Genomic DNA, 11,853 nt, shown 5'->3' with positions numbered 1-11,853 from the left:
GTTCGCCCTAGATACCCAAGTCAATCAAGCCATTCCATAGGCTGTCTCACCTTTCAGGGCCTCACCTGAAACATGCCTCAGTCCCAACCCTGTCTGTGTCCTACTTTGCCACCACCCTGGCTCAGGGCTGGTCACTCTCAACCCCCGCCCCAAGCACGGTGAGACATCTGGGCCGTCACTCAGGAGCCTGTCCCACACACAGCTTCAGCCTTGGGGAGAAGCTTGGGAGGAAAGGCCAGGGCAGTTCGAACTCCTCCCTCTTCCACCCAACTCCACCACAGGTGGCTAGGGGCCTGTTGCTTCCTCTCAGGCCTGGTCTTCCCTGCTAAATAAGGTGTGTTTTTTACCTCAAGGTCACTCGCACGCACGAGTTATTCCAAGATAAAAACCCGGAGTTTTCCCAAACAGCCCTAGGTCAAGCCAAGGGCTGACCAGGGCGAGTTCACCACACTGTGAAACTGAAGGGCCTAGGAGCGGTGGCTGTCAGAAAGTGCATGAGTTCTCACTCGCCATCTTACTACAAGTTTCATGGTATTGGGGCTGTTTTCCGGAAAGCGCCTGGAGGCAGGGGATACATCTAATCTCCGCTCTCATTTTTTGTTAAAACTAAATTCTAGCCCTCCAGAGAAAAGCCTTAAAAACATGTCCTGGAAGCAGCATAAAGAAAAGCTCAAAACTCCAGGAGATGGATAATAAGCAGCTGACATTTATTAAGTTTGAAACCCATCTCATGGGGGGCAGGGGGGAGCTGACTTGTGATTTCTGAATGCTTCAGCTGGCAATGTCGTGAAGGTGAGGGGCCTACATGTGGGCACAGGAAGAAATATGCCAAGTGGCAGTGTAATAATCCCTTGCAGTGTAAAGATGCTCACTCCGCAACCTGGCAACACCCTGAGAACTAGAGCGATCCAGTGATTATAGTACTGTGGAATGTTCCTCTATAAGGAAAACTCACTGGCGTAATGATCATTGTCTCGTTGCTGATATTTACATGGCTAGGATCTGTAAACCTGTTAACACTTTCTAAATAGACAGGTTTTCAAAACAGTAATAGCTGGCTCTGTTCATTCATTGCTTTCAAAGCACTTTACAAGGAGGACAGTATTCTCTCCATTTTACGGAAACTGAGGCACAGGATGGGGCAACGACTTGCCCAAGGTCACCCCGTAGGTCAGTGTTGGAGCCAGGGGTCCCAAGTCCCAGTTCCATGCTCTGTCTACAAGGTCATATCCCTTTTCCTCTGCAGACCTGTGTTTTGCAGTAGCCTGGCTCTCCTTTAAGTTTGGCAGACCCCAGCACCCACAGCTCAATGCACTTGGCACAGTTTGCCTCGGTGGAGAAGCTGAAGAGTGAATGGGCAGTAGTAGCAAACGCTTCAGGGTAAGAGACAATTGGCAGAGCTGAGCTGGGGGCACAATATGCCTGCCTCCAGCCTGCACCAATAGTCCCTTTCTTTTATACGTTTGGGGAAAAAAAAATCAAATAAGCATGATTCAGATTTTAGCTGACCAGACTTTTTCAGATTCTTTCCTCTAGATTCTGGACTCCTTCCTCCAGGCTCTTTCAGCTGCCACCTACTGTCTAAACTTGAGCAGCAGCCCGCACTGGGGTTCCATCCAGCTGACACTTGCCCTCTAGGTAGTGTGGGTATTTTGATCCCTAAACTGGCCCGAAGCTCTTTAAGAAGCAGTCGTCAAATTTCTGAGGCAGTGTGTCACAGAGCACACCAGCTCAGCTTACAAAGCCCTGGGCGATGCCGTATTTGGATTTTACTGCATCAGTAAGGTAACAAAATACTGAATGGTGGGGAACAAAATAGTGGAGGCCCTGTAAGCTGTGTCTGGTATGTTACCACTCACCCCCCGTAGAAATAGGCCCGGGAAAAGGGACGGGGACATCGCATCCATTGACACATTTCTACTTTTAACATGATAAATATCATGTCTGTAACCTGCTATAATTTTAGGTGGTCATATATCTGACCTGAATTCCTAGCATGGAAGAATTAGAGTAGGTATAAAATTAGCAATGGTATTTATGGATTGGCGGTTACCAGTGCTCCATCCTCACGTAGTTCAGCGCCTACTCATGCTTGCTTTACTACCCAGTGAACTTGGGCCAAGAGCTAAAAAACTCATTCCCCTTGCCTCGGATGTATGAAATCAAAGTCATGGTCTCCAGGCAAAGGTTTATAGTAAGAGGAAGCTATTGGTATCCGTAGTTAATTTGGACTATATCTCAGATTTGCGTTATCCAGAACGTTAAACATTTATAAAGACGAGGCTCAAACTGGGCCAGTTTGTGGAGGGTTGGCAAATCGATTCTCTTCCTTGGTGCCCATTATCCTGCACCCCAGATTCTAAGCTTCTCTTTTAAATCTACCGAATGGGTGTGATGAAAACTATCAAAATGTGAACTAGCTGTAAGTCAGTGCAATGCTCTTTACAAAGAGCCCAGGACGGTGACTCTGAGAGTTATTGATTCTGGAGCCTATTGATGCTAGCATAAACATCACTGTCAACTTCTGCTCCGAGCAGGCGAGAAAGGGGGAGGATCATGTTATGCAGATGCACACAGTCTAATGTGATGGGCATCCCAGGCTGGTGTTACTTGTGGGTGGAGCTTGAGTGGAGTGCAATGGTGAGAGTGCACCAGTACCTTCCCCTAGCCTGACCCTGTATAAACAATCAGATAAACGATCATTAAACTTGGAAGATAAGGTAAAAGCCTTAGCCCCGCTCCATCTTGTTTCAGTCAGGGGGCATCCAAATGTAGCCAATAATTATAAATAAAAATTAATGTGTTGAGAAGAGGACTCTATATTGTAAGAACAAAAATTTTCAACAGAAAGTTTGCTTTAGGCCAGAGTTGGACCAGAACTACTTGGCGTCTCAAGGCTTATATATACTATAAAATTAGGTAGACTTAATTTAGGTCGACCTACAGCCACTGCAGTAATTCAATCAGCTGTTGGTATCCACACTACTCTCCTCCTGCTGGTGGACCGCATTCTGACTGGGAGCTCTTGTGCGGACAGCAGTGGGGCATTGTGGGGCACTGACAGTCGCACGGGGCTCACAGCTGGAACCCCCCATCCATTCTGGGGTGACAGCTCCAGCTATGAGCCTGGCATGGTCTCAATTTCACAGCATGGAGCCTACCAGGAGTGAAATTGACATTTTTGTCAGTTTCAGGGCTCCAGCCCTGAGCCCTCCCTTCTGCTCTGAGCTGTGGCAGCCCTGAAACTGACAAGAATGAAACCAACAGCTGAAGTAAGTAGCACAGTGTCTACATGGACACTGCCTTGCCCTAACTACGCCGACATGAGCTCTTCCCCTCTCATGGAGGTGGAGTTATGTCGGTGTAGTAGGCCACTTACTTTGGCAGAAGCAGCATTCTAGTATAGACAGTGACATAATTAGGCTGATGTAGGCAGCTTACGTCAACCCAACTATGTAGTGTACCAAGCCATTTTTTGTTTTTTTAGAAAACCAGGATTGTTAACTACATAGCTTGTAGTTTATTATAAGATGAGAAGTGAAAAAGACATAATTATCTCCAGTTTCCAAGTCGTGGTTACAAGGACAAATCTTTAAATTCTCTGCAATAACACAGACTTTATCACTGTTATTCACATTAGAAAAGCAGAGAGAGGCTAGCCTTTCTGAGCTCTGTTATGTTGATGAGCAAAGCTATAGAATGAAATCATGGCCCCTCCCTTTGACACCAGTGGGGCCAGGATTTTGCCCCAGGACTTCCACTCACCACTCTGTTTTACAGTAGGAAATTAGGCCAGTATAACCACGTCACTCAGGGGTGTGAAAAATCAAGACCCCTGAGCGACGCAGTTAAATTGACCCAATCTCTGGTATAGACAGTGCTAGGTGGATGAGAGAATTTTCCTGTTGACCTTGTCACTGCCTCTCAGGGAGATGTATTAGCTACATCGATGGGGGAACCCCTCCTATCAGCATTCGTAGTGTCTTCACCGCAGTACCGCTGCAGTGTTTAAAGTGTAGACCAGCCCTGAGTTAATGGAAAGTGCTATGGGATTTTTAGTGAGCACAAAGCCAAGAAAGAAGAGAACAGTGACTTGCAATTATAGATTATTGGTACCACTTCTGCGTGGCTTGTTGGTCATTTGTTTGGTAGGACAGTGCTGTGGGGAATCTTACAGAAGCAATTCTCGAAGGGCTTCCCAGAAATGCATTTAAGAATGGATTTGAAGGCAAAGGCCAGGGAGCAGAGAAAGGCTGCATTTATCAAATACTTTATACAACATGAATTATTTGCTTGACTCTCAGAAGGAGATAAGTGGCCCCGTTTGAATGTGCTAAAGGTTAAGCAGAAATAAATGCCTGGCCATTGGCAGGGAAGTGTACAAACGCAGGTGCATGCTGCGGGGAGGCTGCACTGAACAGCAGTTCTTGGACAGGTCCTGACTGCTGAACCAGTTTCTGGCACCAGCTCCATGCTGTGCACCAATGTGAAGCCACTGGAATGGGCTGGGAAGGCTGAGATTATTTTCACGATGAAGCTCATTCAAAGATTTTGGCCCAGGTTTTTCCCCTGGTTATTACAAGACTTTGAGAAATCTCCCGTTGTTCACTAGCTTTCGAAGAGCCACAGCACAAAACCTGGGCTCCTGTCATGCGGGCTGTAGAACAGAACATGTCGGTTCTCTTGGCCAGCTTGCGGCTCTCTCCTTGCAGCGTCTGTCTCTGTGCCCGTCACTGAGTATTTATGGGAAACATAGTAAAAAGATGCAAAGTCCATCTTCTTTCCAGGTTAGAATTGGACCCTGGGCCTCCACTTCTGCAGCCAAGACACCTTTGTTTAGAACAAGCCAGGGCTCCCATCTCAAAATAAACGAGAGAGCGCGCCAGGTAACGGAGAACACTGCGGCCAAATCCCACGCTGGCTGAACCAGTGAGAGGGAGCAGAGATCCCTCCTGCTGCATCCTTTGCTACAGAGATTCATCTGTACTGGGCAGGATTCTACAGAAAAGCCCAGGATCCTGCCCTGGAGGGATTCACTTCACTTCTCTTCTATGCAGGAGCCACATGTCTGACCATGCTTTGCTGATAGCAGCATTGGACAGAGCCTGCCCAAACTTGCAGGCTAGGGTGACCCTCTGGAGACCTGGTGCATTGGCTGCTGCATTAACCTATCATCTCCCAGTGCACTTCTATGCTCTCTGGAGTTCTCCTGCCTGATGGCTTGTGGGGAAGGGCTCCCAAAGCCTTCAGCTCCTTCATGGCCCTGCTTCTGCTCCTTTTGAAGTAAAAAACCTCCTGCTGAGATTGGTGTCGCAGGCTCTGGCCTCATCTCAGCCGAGGGCAGCATTCGAAGCTGACCAGCTCTGTGGTGATCTGCATTAGGGTAAATGCAAAGGCCGCATGAGCCACTATGGAGATAATGTAGCTGTTTCTTTTGACTGCAAATGCCACATGGGATTTACGCAGCTTGAGGAAACCCTGCTGCTCTGGATCTTGATTGTTACTGGGGTGTTCACTGCAAACATACCCGAAGATGAGTCGCTAATATAAGATCCCACTCACTCTCCTCCTTGTGAACTTCCCAATGAACCTAACAATCTCTCCTGAGCTGAGATGATGGTTTCTAAGATGAGGCAGTGAGCAAGGATGTTACTGAAGGTTAAAGGACTCGGATTTCACAGTGTATCCACTAGGGCTTAAACAGGCAACTGTGATGTTAACGATCCAACTCTAGAAAGTGAACTGATTACTTTTCATATGGAGGGCTTCCCCTTCCCCTCTGACCTCACAACTATGCCCATGGAGAATGTGAATGTGACTGCTGTCTGGGCTGTTTGGGAGCTGACATTGCACTGAATGCAGCGTGGAACACTACAGGAATTGCTTGCAGCTCATGGATAGTTAGTTGAGGTGTTCTCCAGTGAGCCTGAGGGGCAGCTAGCTCCTGGTGATTCCCATGTGCAGAGCGTCTGCCTCTTTGGTCATTTGCCTGCAGTTCTGTTAATGCCCATGTAAGCAGTGTCAGGATGAGCTCCACCCTGACATCTGGTGGTGAGGTGTGGCAAGTTGTGGAAAAGAACTTCAGGGGCCGTCTCATTTGCATAGGCACACCCACCCCGCCTAGAATGAGGCCATAGCTGCCCAAATGGTCACTTTGGCTGCTGTGGGATCCCCAGTGTCTCTGTTATTGGGGCAGGAAGAATAAATTGTTATTACCCTGATTATGGGAACTGTGCTTGGAAATGTACTTGGCCTTTTGTTATGATGGAGGGACTCACCATCAACTAAATAGCACTCGCTAGGCAAGGGTCATGGGTTTTAAAGCTCTGTGAATGGAGAGAGGCTGGGGACAAGTATTAATACTTGATGGCATGGGCCCCTGGGTGAGGGCCTTACGTGCTAATTGTACTTCCTCCTCTCTCCACTGTGGAATATCAGAGCTAATTTTGATTCCATTAGGAGTCTAGTTACAGGCTGCTGAGCTCACTTTGGGCTAAGGGTGCACCAGCACTGAGGCTCCCTTACTACAAGCTGAATTCACCAAAGAGCTGAACTGACTAAGAGCTGAAATCACTGAGCGTTGTGTTAAGCAGTGGGGGAGCCTGAAGAGATATTGGGGAGCAGTTTGCGGGATGGCTGGAGTGCCTTGGGGACAGGCTGGTGGAGCAGTGCGTAGGGCAGCGGGAGCTGCTTGTGGGACGTGGAGCGGAGCAGTTCGTGGACCGGCTGGTGGAGCAGCGGAGCGGAGCCGAGTGAAGCAGTTCATGGGGCAGCTGGAGGAGCGGAGGCCTATGGGGCTGTGGGGCGGTCAGCTTCAGATCATGTAAGGTGCCCCTTACCTCTCTCCCCCCCCCCATCTCCACCCAGGTTGGGAGGTAAAGCTCCGCAGATAAACTTTCGAACTTTGGAGCTGCCCTGACCAGGGACAGAGACTTTTGGGTCATTGGACTTTTGGGACTTTGGGTGATTTGGGGTTGCTGGACTCAAGAACCAAAGGGAAAGGGGCATGCCCCAATTTGCTTGGGGTGGGGTTTTTGCTCATGGGTTGTGTTATGAATCCTGTTGGTGTTTCCCCAACATAATGCCACATTGTTTCTCTCTGTTATTAAAAGGCTTTTTGCTACACTCAGACTCTGTGCTTGCGAGAGGGGAAGTATTGCCTCCTGGAGGCGCCCAGCGGGGGTGGTATATATTTGTCCCAGTCACTGGGTGGGGGCTCGAGCCCGTTTGCATTGTGTTATTAGAATGGATCCCCTAGATATTGAACCCAGCCCTTGTTGCTGCCAACTCTGATGGGCAGAAGGGTTACACTCCGATACCAAGGTGATGGGCGCAATACTTAGGTTCTGCTCTATTCTGTATGGCAAATAAATCAGTAATGTGGTGTGAGGTCCCTATCTGGCTGGCATGTTCTATAAGGCTTATAGCAGAGTTCCAGTCCCCATCTCCCTTTATCAGTGTGTTCCTCATGCAGAATTCCTTCTGTTTACAGTTTGCTCCTTTGATTGTTACATTCTTTTACCCTCGTTATCGTTCGACTTCTATCCCTGGTCTGCGGCTGTATCTACGCTACAGCCTTGTCTGTGCTAGAAAACTGGCTCACTGCTGATAGAGGCCTGGTCTACACTTGATCTTTTTCCTAATGTTTCCTACCATTGCTACACTCCACCAGCAGGAGCACTGGGGGCTGCTGGCATTTTAACCACCTCGTCCGGTAGATCTGCTTTGAGCAGGGTTAGAGGACGTGGTGGGTCAGACCCCAGACTTGTCTGGAGCCATGTCCACACAAGAGCTTGTGCTGCAGTGGTGGGAAGTTTTTTAGGGATAAGAGGCCAGTGCAGACACAGCCGAATGGAAGGAATTGGTTGTTGGCCCGTATGCTGTCTATCTCCAGCCGCAGCCAATGGAACTACCCCAGGTGTAAATTTGGTCCATCACCTTTAAGGGAATGCTGACATTATGGTGTCTCGCTGGTACCCTGGTGTTGAGCTTGGAATAGATGTCTAGACAAACAGCTACGCGGAGTGGGTTCAGGATCTCAATGTACTTGAACTAAATCCTTAAAGAGAATTGGTCTCAGCTGGTTGCCCTCTTTCTCCTGCCTCTGTCTCCTTCCTCCTACTTTTTTGGTGATGACTGTGAGTAATGGGCCCTAGTAAAACACCTCTCAGCTTGACTCTGTTTGCATAAATGTTTTTCTTGGCTGAGAACAACTGTGTCACAGCTTCCTGTGTGGCAGCCAGTCAGACAAAGGTCCCATGTTACAGGGCTCGCAGTGTCTGATAGAAGCTGGTCTGGGTTATTGCTGGTAGCAGAGGACTCTGCCTTTGTCTGCGCTGGGAGCCAGAAACTGATTAGTTGTGATGATTTTCTAATAGATACGTCAATTTGTGAGGGCGGTGCATTCACACCCATTTCTAGTTCTGGCTCTGCCATCTCCCACAATGCATTCTTATCTTGGTTATGATCCAGGAGTTGAATGTGAATTCAGACACATTTTTCTGGGAAGAAGGCTGCAGGCTGTATGCAGATAATCAGCTGCAATTTTGTACAAAGACAGACTGTAAATTTCTTTTAACAGATTGCTGATGGTCAGCACTTTTTGCAAACCAGCAGCCCTGTGGGGTGGGGGGCATGCTGTTCTCTGAAGAACGGGGTTTACCCGTAGGTAGTTTTCCTCTTATTTTGCATGAACAGTGTCACACCATGATGCACTAGACCAGGAACTAGTTGAGCTGGGTTCTATTCTGAGCCCTGACCTACCATGTGACCTTGGACAAGTCAATTGACATCTCTGTGCCACTTTCCCCTTCCACCTGTTGTCTGTTAGGCTCTGGAGGCTCTTTGAGGCAGGGCCTGTCCCCTGCTCTGCTGCATGCCTGCCACACTACGGCCCCATTCTTGGTTGTGTCTTCTAGACACTACAGTGATATGTATGTAATGATGATAATAAGAAATCATAGCCCTGCTTTTGCCACATTAAGTTCTGTGGAAGTTGGCTCATAGCTTGCCTTTTCACAGGTCAACATTGAGCAAAGCTGGTCCTGGAGAAGGGCCTGTGAGCACAATCCATGTGGTAATGTTCATCTAAACATGTTTCCACCCATCTGAGAATGTGGGCTAGGTGCAAAATGAAAGGGTAGGTAATACTCAGCTGTGAAAGGTGTGGGGAGCACACACATTAGGGACCAGCAGGTTTAGAACAAACAAAAAGGAAGTATTTCTTCACACAACACTCAGTCAACCTGTGGAACTCCTTGACAGAGGATGTTGTGGGGGCCAAGGCTATAACAGGGTTCAAAAAAGAACTAGATAAGTTCATAGAGGATAGGTCCATCAATGGCTATTAGCCAGGATGGGCAGGAATGGTGTCCCTAGCCTCTGTTTGCCAGAAGCTAGGAATGGGTGAGAGGGGATGGATCACTTTGATTCCCTGTTCTGTTCATTCCCTCTGGGGCACCTGCCATTGGCCACTGTCAGACGACAGGATACTGGGCTAGATGGACCTTTGGTCTGACTCAGTACAGCCGTTCTTATGTACCATTTCCATCACCTTCTTTGTGTTTCTTTATGCTGCTTTCTGCATGCCCAGTGACTGGAAGGTGGGTTTACATGGACAGTGAAATGGGGAGAGGTAGCCTCTGAATGGAAGTCCCCTCCTTTTGTTCTCCCCCCCCCCCCAGGTCAGTCACCATAGCAGATAGGCACATTAACACCCTTCCCCTCTCCCAGCCTCCTGGCTCAGTGGGCGAGAGTAGTGGCACCCAACTCCCTGGTTTGTTTGGTCATTATTTCCTTGTGTGCCTCCCACGAGAGCAGAAACCCATGGTTGGCTGAGGCATGCGTCAAAATGGCCCCTGAATGGGTGTCTAAAAACATTGCCGGCACGGTAGTATTGAAAATGGCTAAATCTGGGGAGCAAAGCTGGGCTCAAGTGAAAGCTGCTTCTGTGTAGAGCAGAGCTTTCCTGGGTGAACAAGTCCCTGCAATAGGCAGGACACCCCCTGCACGGGGGTTCAAAGTGCGGAGTTCATCTCCTTTGGAGAAGGTATACTCATATCCTCTCGCCAGATGTGGCTCATCTGCCAGACATGGAGGCAAGTTCCTCCAGATGAGCAAAGCCATCCAGCCATGCAACAAACTGGGTGTTTCACTTTTTTTTTCTTTTCGAGTTTTAAACTTTACTTCCTCCTGACCGTGCTCGTGAAGAAGCTAAGCAATGGGATACAGGCAATAAAGCCAAGCCACTCTGCTTATCTGCCTTGTAAACCATGTGAAAACCACAAAGGCACTTAGGGCTTGTCTACACTGCGAAGTTGTCGACAAAACTTTTGTCTTTCATGCGTACTTTAAAAAGCCCCCACCCTCCTGCGGTGAAAGACAAAAGTTTTGCCGATGCAAGTGGCAGTGTGAACGTGGCTTTGTCGGCAGGAGCTCCTGGGGAGCCCCCCATTGGCTGGGGCCTCTGAGCATGGGCCTTGTGGGCCCATGCATTCTCCACCACTGCACAGCAGCGTTCTCTTGTTTAGCTGTAGTGATATAATGCTAGTTTGTTAGTAATGCTCTTCTTCCAGACCCGACGAACTCTGCGTAGGTTGAAAGCTTGTCTCTCTCACCAGCAGACCCAAAAGATGTCACCTCATCCACCTTGTCTCTGTGTTGAGTTAGGCATTGCTGGCTCAGTGGAGAAGAGTTACCATTACAGAGCTTTCTGCAGAAACGAAATCAGTGAGGGGTTAATTAAAGCAAGAAATCCCTGGCAGGTAAACCACTCTACAGAAGTACCACCCCCTGGTGGAATTGTATAGATGAGTTTTGGCTGGGTTCAAGAGACAGCAGACAAAGGAATGGTATACAGTCAGCCTGAACTGTCTCAAAGGTGGCCCTCCCTTGGTCCATGAACTGAGAGGAGACTTTAATCAAGAGGGCAAAACCCTGCTGGAAGGGTTTGAAGGTCTTTTGAAACCTCATAGGGTCTCCATGTGGCAGACGGTGACAACTGCTAAGCTAGCATGTGTGCTGACAATTAATTGTGTTTTTCTCTGTAATGCTTTTGTATTCAATAAATGTCCGGTGCTTTGTGAAGGCTGGCTAGTCACTGGTCTCCTCTCCTAGCTCCTGGGAGAGAGCAGATCTGCAGGCGCTGGGCTAAAGTTAGATCTGCTGGGTTAGTCACAGTGAATTGAAAAAGGAATTGCAGACTAAATTCCTGCTGTGGATGGAGCGGGATGTGAGTTTTTGCCCTGACAAAGAGTCCTGAGACCTGGGGCGGGGGGGCACAAAGGGGTTAGAAGTGCAGTTACCCCAAAACTGTGACGTGGTATTCAGTACCAGCTCAGCAATTCCCATGGCTGGCAACCGTTGTCAGCAGTGGGTCGGTTTGCCAGTGTAGACAAATTACATGATTGTTGTTTATTATTTATATCGCAGTAGCACCTAAAGACCTCATTGTGTTAGTTGCGGTACAACCATATAGGAAATGTCCCAAAGAACGTAGTGTGAAAGACCAGAGATCACAGGTGGAGGAAAAAAATGAGGAGGGAGGAGTGAGGGGGACTGGATAACAAATATAATAAAATGTGCAATCTTCAATTGGCCTCCGCCCGTTGGTAGTGATCACAGCTCTCCATTTGCCCAGCTCTCAGCAGGTTATACTCTACTGTCTGCATTCCAGCAGAAGTGAGCTCTGAGGAGGGACTGGGTGGAGGACAGGGTGGTGGCTTTCTGCGTTCTGACTAGGAGCTTGTAAGGGGTAGGTGGGGAGAGTGTATGAAAGCACTTCTCACAGCAGCGGGAAGTCAGATGTTGGAGATGGATCTGCTGGTAGAGTGAAAGCAAGAGTTCAGCTTGCGA

This window comes from Lepidochelys kempii, chromosome 10, assembly GCF_965140265.1.
Source record: "Lepidochelys kempii isolate rLepKem1 chromosome 10, rLepKem1.hap2, whole genome shotgun sequence".
In the NCBI taxonomy this organism is placed as follows: domain Eukaryota; kingdom Metazoa; phylum Chordata; order Testudines; family Cheloniidae; genus Lepidochelys; species Lepidochelys kempii.
This window is presented reverse-complemented; position numbering follows the sequence as displayed.